Genomic DNA, 15,250 nt, shown 5'->3' on the forward strand with positions numbered 1-15,250 from the left:
TCTCCTGGCCTGTAAGGTTTCCACTGAAAAGTCTGCTGCCAGTTGTATTGTGGCTCCATTGTACATTATTTATTTTTCTCTTGCTGCTTTTTGGATCCTTTCTTTATCACTGACCTTCAGGAGTTTGACTATTAAATGCCTTGAAGTAGTCTCCTCTGGGTCAAATCTGCTTGGTGTTCTATAACCTTCTTGTACTTGGATATTGATATATTTCTCTAGGTTCGGGAAGTTCTGTTATTATCCCTTTGAATAAACTTTCTACCCCATCACCTTCTCTACCTTCTCTTTATGACCAATAATTCTTAGACTTGCCTTTTTGAAGCTATTTTCTAAATCTTGTAGGCATGATTCATTCTTTTTTATTCTTTTTTCCTTCATCTCTTCTGACCATGTACTTTTGAATAGCGTATCTTCAAGCTCACTAATTCTTTCTTTTGCTTGATCAATTCTGCTTTTAAGAGATTCTGATACATTCTTCAGTATGCCAATTGCATTTTTCAACTCCAGAATTTCTGCTTTTTAATTATTTCAATCTCTCTGTTAAACTTATCTGATAGAATTCTGAATTCCTTCTCCATGTTATCTTGAATTTCTTTGAGTTTCTTCCAAACAGCTATTTTGAATTCTCTGCCTGAAAGGTCACTTATCTCTGTTTTTCCAGGATTGGTCCCTGGTGCCTTAGTTTGTTTGGTGAGGTCATGTTTTCCTGGATGGTCTTGATGCTTGTTAATGTTCATCAGTGTCTGGGAATTGAAGAGTTAGGTATTTCTTGTAGCCTTTACCACCTGGGCTTGTTTGTACCTGTCCTTTTCAAGTATCCAAAGGCTTTTCACGTATTCAAAAGGATTTGGGTGTTTTGATCTAGACCCTATCTGCATTAGGGAACACCCCAAGCCAGTAATGCTGTGGTTTTTGCAGACTCATAAATATACCACCTTAGTGATCTTAGATATGATCAGGAAGAATTCTTTGGATTACTAAGTGGAGACTTGTTTTCTTCCCTTACTTTCTCCCAAATAAATGGAGTCTCCCTCCCTGTGCTGAGCTGCCTGGGGCTTGTGTTGGGTGACATAAGCACTCCTATGGCCATTACCACTGGGACTGGGCTGCATCAGACCTGAAGGTAGCACAGCACTGAGTCTTGCCCAAGGCCCACTGTAACCACTACCTGGCTACCATCTATGTTCACTTAAGGCCCTAGGGCTCTACAATTAGCAGGTGATGAAGCCAGCCAGACTTGTGTCCTCCCCTTCAGGGTGGTGAGTTCCCCAGGCCCCAGGCATGTCCAGAGATGCCATCTGGGAGCTAGGGACTGGAGTCAAAGATCTTAGAAGTCTACCTGGTGCTCTACACTACTGTAGCTAAGCTGGTACTCAAACCATGAGACAAAGTCCTTCCTATTCTTCTCTTCCCTTTCCACAGGCAGAGGGGTCTCACCCTGTGGCCACCACCACCACATGCCAGCAAAGACTACTGCCAGGCTACTGCCAATGTTCACTTAAGGCCCAAGGGCTCTTCAATCAGCTTATGGTGAATGCTTTCAGGCCTGCGACTCACACTTCAGGGAGTTGGCTTCCCTCTGGCCCACAGCAGGTCCAGAAATGCTGTCCAAGAGCCAAGGCCTGGAATCAGGGACCCAAGAGCCTGCTTGGTGTTCTACCCCACTGTGGCCAAGGTGGTATCTAAACTATAAGACAAAAATCCCCTTTACTTCTCCCTCTTCTTTTATCAAGGAGAAGAAGTCTCTCACCATGGCCACCACAGCTGGGAAGGTGCTGGGTCTCACCAGAAGCCAGCAAGTCTCAGAGTTTCACCCAACACCCACTGTGTGTACTACATGGTTACTACTGCTGGTTATTCAGGGACTAAGGGCTCTTTAGTCAGCAGATGATGGATCCTGCCAGGACTGGGTCCTTCCCTTCAAGATAGCAGGTTCCCTTCTGGCCCAGGGTGTGTCTAGAAATGTCGTCCAGGAGCTAGGGCCTGGAATGGGGATCTCACTACGCTGACCAATGCTCTATCCTGCTGTGGCCGAGCTGGTCCTCTTTACTCTTCCCTCTCCTCTCCTCAAGCAGGATAAAGGGGTCTCTCTTGGAGCCAGGGGATATGCTGCCTGGCAGTGGGGGCGGGGTGGTACAAACAGTCCCTTAGCTGCCCTTGCTGATGTCTAAGTATGTCATGCCCCCCAAGCCCAGCTCAGCACTAGGATTTGTAGTCCTTGTGGCCTAGACTGCCTTTCAAGTTTATTTTAGGCTCCAGAGAACTTCAGCCCATGGTGGTGAGGCTTCCTGGAACTCAAGTTCCTATTGCTGGGATGGATGATACCCCACTGGCTAGGGTTGGTCTGAATGCTCCCTTCATAGGCAGACGTCAGCTGAGCCCAGCCTGGTTTTGCTTTCTGCTGTGAGAGGGCAGGACTGAATTCAATGTAAAGTCTCACAACTGCTGTGCTGTCTCCAAAGCACATAGATTTCTCTGCAGCGGCAATGGGGAAGGGGTGGCATCAGCAACTCAAGACTGTCTTTCCTATCCTCTTCAGTGTCTCTTTCCATGATATGAAGTAAAACCAGATATTTTGAGTGCTCACCTGATTTTTGGTTCTAGTGAAGGTGGTTTTTTGTGTAGATAGTTGTTGAATTTCTTGTTCCTGCAGGGAGAATAATTGATGGGACCTTCTAGTCTTCCACCTTGCACCACCTTCTATGGTACTTTTTATTGAAAGTAAGCAAAATATCAAAGATGACTGAATTTAATGGATGTCATGGAAAGGAATGGCTCATGGACAGGAATATGTGAGTAAAAGGAAATATATGGTTCATCAATAATTATATATTTCATAACTTTTGGACAATAAGGTCAAAAACAAAATAACCTTTATGGGACACTGTAAGTTTTAGAGGTTTTTTTTAGTCATTAATTTCAATTTGGAAAAAGTTTGCTCTGCTAAGGCAGTAGCAACAGGGATTGTCAATAAAATTCTTAAAGTAACTTTAGATTTTAAAAGTATCATGAATTTTATATATTATGGTCAAATATAGGAACACATAATTACACAATACAAACTATATTTATATGTTAAAATAGATTTATAAAATGGTAAATACATATAATACATTCTATTTTTATTTCACCATATAAATCACTACCACTCATGTAATAATTTTCATCATTCCTTAACACAATAGCTAAGTCCATAAAGAATCAATATCATGTATATGTAGGTCTACAACTAGACCTACATACACAACAATATTAGAGTAGTATGAGTTGTTTAATATTGCAAAATATTTATTAGCTGCCACATGCAACTATTGCAAATAGTGAGCAATTCCTGAATTCCTCCAAAACTACAAATCGGAACACAAAAAGAAGCAAGAAAATGGACTATGCTTTTCTGGAAAATGAGACCCCATTAGGCATTCATGTTATGTGACAGAAAAGACTTCACAGGATTAATTGATGTGTGCTTTTCTTACACAGGAGCTTCTGCCATTCACTTGCTTTCCTTACTCGAGAGCAGTGGCTGTTTCTGGTGTGAACAGCAGCACAACCCATAGAACTTTAGGCACAGTCATGTGGTGGAAATGATGGAAATGGTCTCTACCCATGCTTGAGTGGGTGGTGGTTACAGAGGTGTATACACTTGTGCAAGCTCCTCAAACAAACCAGGCACTTACATGTGAGCATTTTATTGTATGTAAAATACATGATTTTTTGTTTTGAGGATGTAGGGCAAGATATGTGGGAAAGTGTTTCCCTGGGGCCTGAAGGTTGGAAGAAGGAGTGTTAGGTGTATGGAACACACAGTACCCATACTTAGCACAACTTCTCAATGTCATCTCTCACTTGGACTATAACAATCTTTTTTTTTTTTTTTTTTTTTGAGACAAGGTCTTGTTATGTTGCCCCAGGCTATAGTTCTGTGGTGTGAACACAGTTCACTGCAGCCTCAACCTCTTGGACTCAAGAGATCCTCTTGCCTCAGCTTCCCAAGTAGCTGGGACCACAGGCATGCACCATCACACCTGGCTATTTTTTTACCTTTATTTTTTGTAGAGATGGGGTTCCACTATGTTGCCCAGGCTGGTCTCGAACTCCTGGACTCAGGCAATCCTCTCGCCTCCACCTCCCAAAGTGCTGGGATTATACATACATGAGCCACCATGCCCTGCCAACAATGTCTTCTTAATAGGCCTCTCTGCCTTTATTCTTGCCTTCCTCCAGCCTGTTCTCCACATAACAACCAGCTGGATCTTAAAACAAAAATGGCATTGTGTCACTCTCTTATTTAAAACCATTCAATTGCATTCCCTTTGCTCTTTAAGATGCAGACCAATAAACTGGAAGTGATTTTTAGGGTCTTCCATGACCTGGCCTCTTGCATCTCTCTGGCCTCATTTCACAGCACCATCACTGAGCCTTCTGTTTTCCTAAAGCTGCCACCCTAAACCTTAACACAGGCTCTTCTCTCTGGCTGAATGGTTTTCTCCTGGATGGCACTAGTTTGTCCTTCAGCCTCCTCAGACCACTCTCCTGTTTTAGGCTCTATCACCAGACTCTGTTTAGTAATTTATTTTATTGTCACCAGGTTTGTTGGCTCCCCTACCATCACAAACAGGCAAGGACTGTTATAATTATTGCACTTCTAGTTTCTACTTTAATTCCTGCCACAATGAAAGGAGCTAGAAGTACAATGAATATAATAGTCCTTGTGTAAATATTGTTGGATAAATGAATTTGTTTATTTCTGGTGTTTATTTGAGATAGGGTCTTGCTCTGCCACTCAGGCTGGAATGCAGTGATGTGGTGACGGCTCACCACAGCCTCGAATTCCTGGGCTTAAGTGATCTTCTCACCTCAGCCTCCCAAGTAGCTGGAACTACAGGCATACACCACCACACCTGGCTAATTAAAAAAAAAAATTTTGTCGAGACAGGGCCTCACTATGCTGCCCAGGCTGGTCTCGAAATCCTAGCTTCAAGCAATCCTCCCACCTTAGCCTCTCAAAGCACTGGGATTAAAGGAATGAGCCACCAAGCCCTGCCAAATGGATGTTTTTAAACTGGAGGGTAGCAAAGACAGACCTGGGTTTTTGAAAGGTCTCTGGCTGTAGTGAGGAAGGTGAAGGAAGTGGGTGAAACAGGCTGGAGGGAAGTAGCTGCCATTTCTGCATGGGCTTAGGACCTCAATGGACCAACTTCCCCTGCTGAGATCTAATGGTAAAAAATAAGACAGGTTTATTAGAAGTGACTTAAAGGCTGAGACAGGGAGGCAGAGGCCAAGACGGTGATCTTTTGGATGCCCTAACTCTGCTTCAGGCAGAGCTGTTCTGCTTTATATAATGGTTAAGATTTCATGGAGAAAGGCTTCATTACTGAAAATGAATTCCAGACTGCCTTTTTGTAGTGGAACGAACGTCAGACTGGGATCAAGAGCCCTGAAGTCCAGGTCTGTCTCTTTCATTGTATGCCCATTCCAGAGCCTCAGGGTAGGCAGGGACCTAGATGATATCTGAGGCCAGGCCAGCTCTGACAGGCAGAGTATACACAAGTGTGATTGAACCCTCAGGGACCTGCTCCAGCCTGAGTCCTTTCTTAGTCTGGCCTGAATTTCCTTAGAGGCTGAAGAAGGGGTCAGTGAAACTGGCAATCATGTAACTGAGAGGTCCCAGGTCTGTATCTTAGCACATGCCTAGGGATATGCCATACATCCTCCCACCCTCACCCTGCCCCTCGCACCTCCAGCTAAAAGGGGGAGATCTGAAAGGATCTGGCAAGTGGGCTATGCTTGGCTGTGAGCCTGGCACTAAAGGCTCAGGGTCAACACTCAGAACCAGGGTCCAAAGCACATGGCTCAATCTAGGGGCATGGCAGCTGGCAAGAGCACCAGGATTCAGACGATGGACAAAGCTATGGACTCCCCAAGGCAAGTTTGCAGCCAGCAGCTGGAAGGACAGGCTGTTCTGTCTCTAGCTATATAGGCTGGGGTCAGGGAGGACCTTGGCCCACCAGGGACCTGGAGACAGATTTTTTAAAACCCAGATCGAATCTCTGTCCCATAGACTAAAAAGTGTTCTCTGACCCTGCCTGGGCAGTTAGTGGCTCTGTCTTCTGTGTAGCTTATGTGATGCTGGACTGCCATTGCCCGTGAATAAGTCCATCTCTGTCTGTGCCAATTCAGTTTTGTATCCCTGGTCCCAATGTGGGATGGTGGGGAGGTGGGTTAGGACAGTAACTATTCATTGAATGGATGGATGGAAAAGTGAGTGGATGGATGGACCAACAAACTAACTCAGTATGTTGGGGAAAGGTGTGAGAGGCCCAACAGGCAGATGGGTATTCGGGGAAACTCCATGCCCTTCTGATACCCTGCTTCCTAGTTTACTGCATTTGCTTATTCATTTATTTGGCAAACATTTACTGCACACCTACTATGTGCTGACCATGGGATGTTTATTATGGGGTATTTAAAGATGAACAAGACAGGGAACTGGTTAAGGACTCTGGAGACTTATTACCCAGATTTGAATCTTGTCCCTGCCACTCACTAGCAGCCTAATGGTAAGAAAGTTACTCACTCCGTACCTCAGTTTTCTCATCTCTGAAATGAGGATAATCATAGCACCTACTTTCTGGGTCATCAAGATATTAAATGCACTGACGATTTTAAGCCCTTTAGAGCACCTGACACATGGTAAATTCTACCTAAGTGTTAGCTTTTACTCTGTGTTTTCAGGTCACAGGCCTGAGGGGGTAAGGAAAGGTAACAAACTCAACTGAGAATAACCAAGGTAGAAGAGTGTCAGCAGAGGCACAATTTGTTGAGGGAAGGGGTACGGGAGGCATTGTGGAGGAGGCAGTCTTTGAGCTGAGACGTGTGGGTTGAGTTCAGATTGGATTTTGCATGCTATGAGGTGCACTTCTTAGTGTGACAGTAGCCAATTATCAGTCCTCATATCCTGAAAATTTGAGGTTACTAGGGACCTGGAGGCCACCTTGACCCACTGTTTCCTTTTAGGTTTAAGATCCCTAGTAAAAGATCTCAGTTCAAGGATACACAGCAAGTTATTTAACAAATTGTTCATTGATTCTGTAAGAATTTACTAAGAACTTAGTAAGTGCCAGGCACCAGGCTAGGTGAGGATCCAAAGATGAAACTATGCATTACCTACTCCAAAGGAGCTCACATTCACAAATAAATAGTGATAGAGGCCGAACATGAACCTAGATTTCCAGCCTCCCTGCTAATGGCTCCTACTTCATGCCAGGACAGTTCTCGGGCTGGAGCATCTTCTATAGGAAACAGGTCATTTGAGTTACTTTCCCCACTTTGGACATATTTATTTATAAACTGTAGATGTCCTGAGGCAGGACCTTGTGTAATCCAACCTCTTTTTCCTTCAGAGCCCAGCGTTATCTAGACACTGTTTCTTTTCTTTTTTTTTTTTTTTGAGACAGTCTTGCTCTGTCGCCCAGGCTGGAGTGCAGTGGCGCGATCTCGGCTCACTGCAAGCTCCGCCTCCCGGGTTCACGCCATTCTCCTGCCTCAGCCTTCTGAGTAGCTGGGACTACAAGCGCCCGCCACCAGACTGGCTAATTTTTTGTATTTTTAGTAGAGACAGGGTTTCACCATGTTAGCCAGGATGGTCTCGATCTCCTGACCTCGTGATCCGCCCGCCTCAGCCTCCCAAAGTGCTGGGATTACAAGCATGAGCCACCGCGCCCGGCCGATACTGTTTCTTTTTAAACAACAGCACTACCACCGATGACTCACAATGACTTTCATAATCTGCTCTGAAACCTATCATTGTGCATGTTTGTTCATGTTATTTTGTCTTCCTTACCAATTTCTTGGCCCTGAGTCTCATTCTAGTTGTTATTCCCTTCTCCCCTCCTCTCCCTGCTTCCTGTCCCACCCTCAGCCCCGCGGACTATAACCCCAGCTACATAAGGATCAGTTAATATTTGTTTGAGTGTCCACACTCCCTTAGCCCCACAAATTGCATACTGAATCTAGCCTACCCGCTTCATAAGGGCTGCCTTCCTACCCAGAAGGGGGACCAAGCAGAGAGCAATCACAGCCACCCTGCATTCCTTCTCTGGTTAGTGGCCTCATGATTCACAGAGATTTTGTATCCATTAGGCACAGCACTTGGAGCTGACAGACTTTTCAGGGGCCTAAAAGAAAACGTTTAAGAACAACCCTCCCACTTTTTTTTTTAACAGAACTAAAATACAAAAAACTATAAAGTCAAAAGCAATAGACTTTTAATTAAATGTCTACCAACATAAATTTATACCGATTTTATTACTTGTTTATGTAATTTAATTATGATAGTGACTACCATATATCCCCTTTTTCCTTTATAAGTAGAAGTAGGTTTTAGGTAGGTGCAAGGGTCACTCAGTAAAAGACTATACTTCCAGCCTCTTTTGAAGCTAGGTGTGGTCATGTGACTTAAGTTCTGAACATGGGAAGTGAGTACAAGTGATACCTGCCACTTCTGGTTGTGCAGTAGGGGATGAGCTCTTCATCTTTCTCCCTACACACTTGTGAGAGCTACTACTATGGACAACTCCAGGGGGCACATTAGCACTGCAGTCTGTGCAAATGATGCTCTTTGTCATTGTGAATGTGGCTGCTTTGTCCCTGTGATGCAGACCTTAAGGCAAGAGCTGGAGTGGATGCTGAGGTGGAAGCCTGTGTACCAGCCCTGTACTCTCACTGTACTAAAAAGTCTCTTTGTTATAGCAGCTTAGGCTGTACTGAAGTAATACACTGGTATTTATAAACATTTTATTACATTTGAAAATAATTTGTAAGTTCATGTTTCTCCCTTTGGAAACATTCCACCCATGCACTGCAATCGCCATGAAATCAAATCCTATAATAACTTGAGTGCATGTAGCCAAATGATTTCTAAAGAAAAATTTTTTAAATCCTTTCAATATTTTTTTCAGCAAAAAAATAACACTTGATGTGGGATACAGACAGACTTTAATATGGGATAGGACCTACAAATATAAATGTATCTAGCATCAATGAAATTCTCAAAAGGGCCTTGATCATTCTCAGTTCCTACAAGGTAGAAATTTCAGAATCACCTGTGATCTTTTCCTGTCAATTTATTCATTCAATAAATAGCATGTGGCAATAATTTTCAGACAATATATAGAGAATAGCAAGACTGTATTCAGACATACCTAGGTTCCAGTCCTAATTCTGCTAGTTACTGTGTAACTTTCAGCAATCAATATAGGTGCCTACTTACCTCTAAAATGAGGACAATAATAATGCCTACCTATTGGCCAGGCATGATGGCTCACATTTGTAATCCCAACATTTAGGGAGGCTGCAGTGGGAGAACTGGTTGAGGTCAGGAGTTTGAGGCCAGCCTGGCCAATATAGTGAGACCCTGTCTCTATTTTTTTTTTTTTTTTTTTTGAGATGGAGTCTTGCTCTGTCACCCAGGATGGAGTGCAGTGGCCCAATTTTGGTTCACTGCAACCTCCACCTCCCGGGTTCAAGCAATTCTCTTGCCTCAGCCTCCTGAGTAGCTGGGATTACAGGTGTGCATCACCACACCCAGCTAATTTTTTCTATTTTTGGTAGAGATGGGGTTTTACCATGTTGGCCAGGCTGGTCTCGAACTCCTGACCTCAAGTGATCCCCACCCACCTTGGCCTCCCAAAGTGCTGGGATTACAGGTGTGAGCCACTGCGCCCGGCCCCCTGTCTCTATTAAATAAAATAATAATAATAGTGCCTACCTATTGTGCAATAAATAACTTGACTGGCCTTTGTCCCTGGTTTCTGGTAAAGAGACTTTAAACCCTTAGAACTTCCTAAGTAGCAGGAGTGTCTTTGTTATTTATGAGCTCCTTAGATTACACCTGAGTTTATGCTAACTGATGAGATGACACAGGGTGAGAATGGTCACCAGAAAGACCAACAATGTAATTAGAGGGTTGGGTCAATCTCCTAGGAGAGGAGGAGGACTGAAGATTGAGTCCAGTTATGTGACCAATGATCCAATCAATCATGCCTATGTAATGAGACCCCAAAAAAACTCTGAACACCAAAGCTCAGTAGAGCTTCCCAGGTGGTGAACACATCAATGTGCCAGGAGGGTGATGCCATGGGGAGAGGTCATGAATGCTCTCCATTCAGAACCCTCCCAGACTCCACCCATGTGGATCTTCATTTAGCTGGTCCTGATTTGTATCATTAGTGCTTTCCTGAGTTCTGTGAGTCATTCTAGAAAATTATTGTACCTTAGGGGTCATGTGAAACTTTGAATTTATAGCCAGTTGGTCAGAAGCACATGTGGCTTAGGGACCCCCCAAAATGCAGCTGGCATATGAAGTGAAAATAGTTTTACTGGGGATTGTGCCATTAAACCTGTGGAGTCCAATGCCAACACTGGGTGGTTAGCATCAGAATTAAATTGTATTTCTGTACACCAGTTTGTGTGAGGATGCTACCTCAGAGGGTAGTAAAAGTTAAGAAAATAAACACAAAGCACTTGGCAATAATAATAGTGATTATATCATAAGGCTAGAAGGATTCATAAGATAAAATTCATGAAGTGCTTAGCTTAGTCACAGTACTTGAGACTGTTGTGAGCAAACACACTATGGAACTCATAACTTGTCCATTTTAATTGCTAAGTAATATTCCATTTCATGAAAATATCACTGTATATCCATTATTTTATTGATACTTCAACAGTTTCCAGTTTAGGGTATTAGTAATAAATTTGCAGTGAACATTGTCATACAAACGTTTTTGTGGTATAAGTGTTTTCATTTATTGTGAGTAAATTCCTAGGATTAAAACTAAATTATAGGGTCAGTGTATATTTAGTTTTATAAGAAATGCCAGACCATTTCTGAAAGTGTTTGTGCCATTTTACACTACCATCAAAAATATATGAGAGTTCTGGTTGCAGTACAACCTTGCTAACATTTGATGTTGTCAGTCTTTTACATTTTAACCATTCAGATAAGTATGTAATGGAATTTCATTGTGGTTTTAATTTACATTTCCTTGATGATTAGTGATGCTGAGCACAGAAAATCAGAAAAAGAAAACAGAGAAACAATACACAGAACAAAGAGGTAACAAAAAATAAAAGGTAAGACTTAAGCTTTAATATATCAACATTACCTTAAACCTAAATGGTCAGAATACATCAGTCAAAAGACAGATTGGCAGAGCGGAAAAAAGAATGACCCAGCTATATGTTGTTTATAAAATACTCACTATTTAATTTATTTATTATTTTCAAAGAGATAGGGTCTTGGCTCACACAGTGGCTCACACCTGTAATCCCAGCACTTTGGGAGGTCGAGATGGGTGGATCACATGAGGCCAGGAGTTCGAGACCAGCCTGGCCAACATGGTGAAAACCCATCTCTACTACAGCTACAAAAATTAGCTGGGCATGGGGGCATACACCCGTAATCCCAGCAACCTGGGTGACTGAGGGATGAGAATCACTTGAACCTGGGAGGCAGAGGTTGCAGTGAGCCAAGATCGTGCCTCTGCACTCTAGCCTGGGCAACGGAGTGAGACCCTGTCTCAAAATAATAATAATAATAAAGAGACAGGGTCTTGCTCTGTTTCCCAGGCTGCAGTGCAGTGGTGATCACAGTTCACTGTAATCTCAAATTCCTGGGCTCAAGCAATCCTCCCTGCCTCTGCCTCCTAAGTGGCTAGTACTACAGGTGAATAGCACCACACCCAGTGAATTTTTTTTTTTTTTTTTTTTTTTTTTTTTGTAGAGACAAGGTCTCACTCTGTTGTCCAGGCTACTCTCAAACTCCCAGCCTCAAGCAATCCTCACACCTGGGGCTCCCAAAAAACTCACTTTAAATACAATTATGCACTGCTTAACAACAGGGACACACTCTGAGAATGAGCTATTAGGTAATTACATCATTGTGTGAACATTATAGAGCATACTTAAACAAACCTGGATGGTATAAGCCTACTACACACCTAGGCTATATGCAATAGTCTACTGCTCCTAGGCTACAAACTTATACAGCACACTATTGTACTGAATAATGTAGGCAACTGTAAAACAATGGTATCTGTGTATCTAAACATATCAAAACATAGTAAAGGGAGAGTAAAAATGTGGTATATAGGGCACTTAACATGGCTGGAAGCTGTCCTGGATGAGTCTGTGTGTGAACAGTGAGTGAATGTGAAGGCCTAAAACATTGTTGCACACTACTGTAGGTGTAAACATTGCACACTTAGGTTACACTACCTTTAAAATATTTCTTTCTTCAAAAACAACCTTAACTTACTGTAACATTTTTATCTTATAAACATTTAAATATTTAAACTTTTTGACTCTTTTATAATAATGGCCTAAAGCACACATTGTATACTTGTATAAAAATATTTTCTTTCTTTATATCCTTATTCTATAAGCTTTTTTCTATTTTTAAATTTTTTATTTTTAAAAAATTTTTAGTTAAAACTAAGACATACACATAGTAGCTTAGGCCTACACAGCATCAGAATCATCAGGTTGTCACTAGGCAACAGAAATTTTTCAGCTCCATTATATTCTTATGGGACCACCATCATATATGTGGTCTGTTGTTGACCAAAACATCATTATGTGGTATGTGACTGTATAACAATAAAGGCAGGTTGAAAGTAAGAGGGTAAAAAGGGATATATCATGCAAAACTAACCAAAGGAAAGCAGAGTGACTACAATAATATCAGATAAAGTAAGCTTGAGGGGAAAGAAAATTATTAGAGACAGAGAAAGACACTATATAATAATAAAGGGTCAATTCACCAGGAAGACATAGCAATCATAAATGTGTATGTATCAAACAACAGAGATGCATATGTGAAGCAAAAACTTATAGAATCCAAAAGTGAAATACACAAATCCACAACAGTTGGAGACTTCAACACCCCTCTCTCAACAATCAGTAGAACAATGAGACGGAAAATCAGCAAGGATATAGAACAACTCACCAACATCATTAACCACTGATTCTAATCAACATTTATAGAACACTGCATCCAACAACAGCAGAATACACGTTCTTTTAAAGTGCCCATAGCTTGAGGCCAGGTGTTTAAGACCAACCTGGGCAACATAGTGAGAACCTGTCTCTTAAATAAATAAATAAATGGGAGGTGGGGGAAGCTCAACATCACTAATCATCAGAGAAATGTAAATCAAAACCACAATGAGACACCATCTCCTGCCAGTCAGAATGGTGATTACTAAAAGGTCAAAAAATAACAGATGCTGGCGAGGTTGCAGAGAAAAAGGAACGCTTTTATACTGTTGGTGGGAGTGTTAATTAGGTCAACCACTGTGGAAGACAGTATGGTGATTCTTCAAAGACCTAGAGGCAGAAATACCATTTGACCCAGCAATCCCATTACTGGGTATGTACCCAAAGGAATATGAATCATTCTATTATAAAGATACATGCACATGTATGTTCATTTGCACTATTCACAATAGCAAAGACATGGAATCAATCCAAATGCCCATCAATGATAGACTGGATAAAGAAAATGCGGTACATATACATTATGGAATACTATGCAGCAATAAAAAGGAACCAGATCACGTCCTTTGCAGGGACAGGGATGGAGCTGGAAGCCATTATCCTCAGCAAACTAACGCAGGAACAGAAAACCACACACCACACGTTCTCACTTACAAGTGGGAGCTGAATGATGAGAACACATGGACACATGGGGTGGGGGAACAACACATACCAGGGCCTATTAGGGGTGGAGTGGGGAGACAGAGAGCATCAGGAAGAACAGCTAATGGATGCTGGGCTTAATACCTAGGTTATGGAATGATCTGTGCAGCAAACCACCATGGCACAATTTTATCCATGTAACAAACCTGCACATCTTGCACATGTACCCCTGAACTTCAAAGTTGAAGATTTAAAAATTCATCTTATGAAGCCAGTATTTCCCTTCTACTCAAATCAGGCAAAGAAGTACAAAAGAAAGAAAACTACAGGCAATATCCCTCATAAACTTAGATGCAAAAAATCCTTAAAAAATATTTGCAAATCAAATGCAACAAAGTAGTAAAAGATTTATACAGCTGGGATTTATTCCAGCTATGCAAGGCTAGTCAATATTCAAAAATCAGTCAATGTAAATCAGTCAATTTTACACATTACAATGGCCTAAAGAAAAACCACATGATTCTATCAATCAGTACAGAAAAAGTTTTCTCAAATTTCAACACCATTCATGATAAAAACTCTGAGAAAAATTGCAGTAAAGGGAGAACTTCCTCAGCTTGATAAAAAGCATCTACCAAAAACCTATAGCTAACATTATATTTAATGGTGAAAGACTGAATGTTTTCCCTCCAAGACTAGAAACAAGGCAAGGATGTCTGCTATTGCTACTCTTATTCAACATAGTACTAAAGTTTTAGTCAGGGCTCTAAGGCAAAAAAAAAAAAAAAAAAAAAAAAGGCGGGGAGGATTACAGGCATACACATCAGAAAGGAAGAAAATAGAACTGTCCCAATTTGCAGATGACATGATGGTCTCCATAGAAAATCCTAAAGAATCTATAAAAAACTAATAGGACTAATGAGTGAGTTTAGCAAAAAGTAGGACCCAAGATAAATGTACAAAAAATCAACTGCATTTCTATATACTTGCAGTGGACACAGAAATTTTAAATACCATTTACAATCACTCAAAAAAGAGTGAAATACTTAGGTATAAATCTAACAAAACACACACATGATTTGTGTGCTGAAAGCTACAAAGTCCTGATGAAACAAGTCAAAGAAGATCTAGATAAACGGTGAGAGATATTGTGTTCATGGACTGGAAGACCCAATGTAGCAAATATATCAGTTCTCCCCAAGTTGATATAAAAGTTTAATGCAATTCCTTTAAAAATCCCAACAAGATTTTTTTTGTGGCCACCAATCCAAATCTACCAATAGTATTTTTTTTTTTTTTTTTGAGATGGAGTCTCGCTCTGTCACTCAGGCTGGAGTGCAGTGGCGCAATCTCGGCTCACTGCAAGCTCCACCTCCTAGGTTCACGCCATTCTCCCACCTCAGCCTCCAAAGTAGCTGGGACTACAGGAGCCCGCCTAATTTTGTTTTTGTATTTTTAGTAGAGACGGGGTTTCACCGTGTTAGCCAGGATGGTCTCGATCTCCTGACCTTGTGATTCACCTGCCTCAGCCTCCCAAAGTGCTGGGATT

This window comes from Nomascus leucogenys, chromosome 15, assembly GCF_006542625.1.
Source record: "Nomascus leucogenys isolate Asia chromosome 15, Asia_NLE_v1, whole genome shotgun sequence".
In the NCBI taxonomy this organism is placed as follows: Eukaryota; Metazoa; Chordata; class Mammalia; order Primates; family Hylobatidae; genus Nomascus; species Nomascus leucogenys.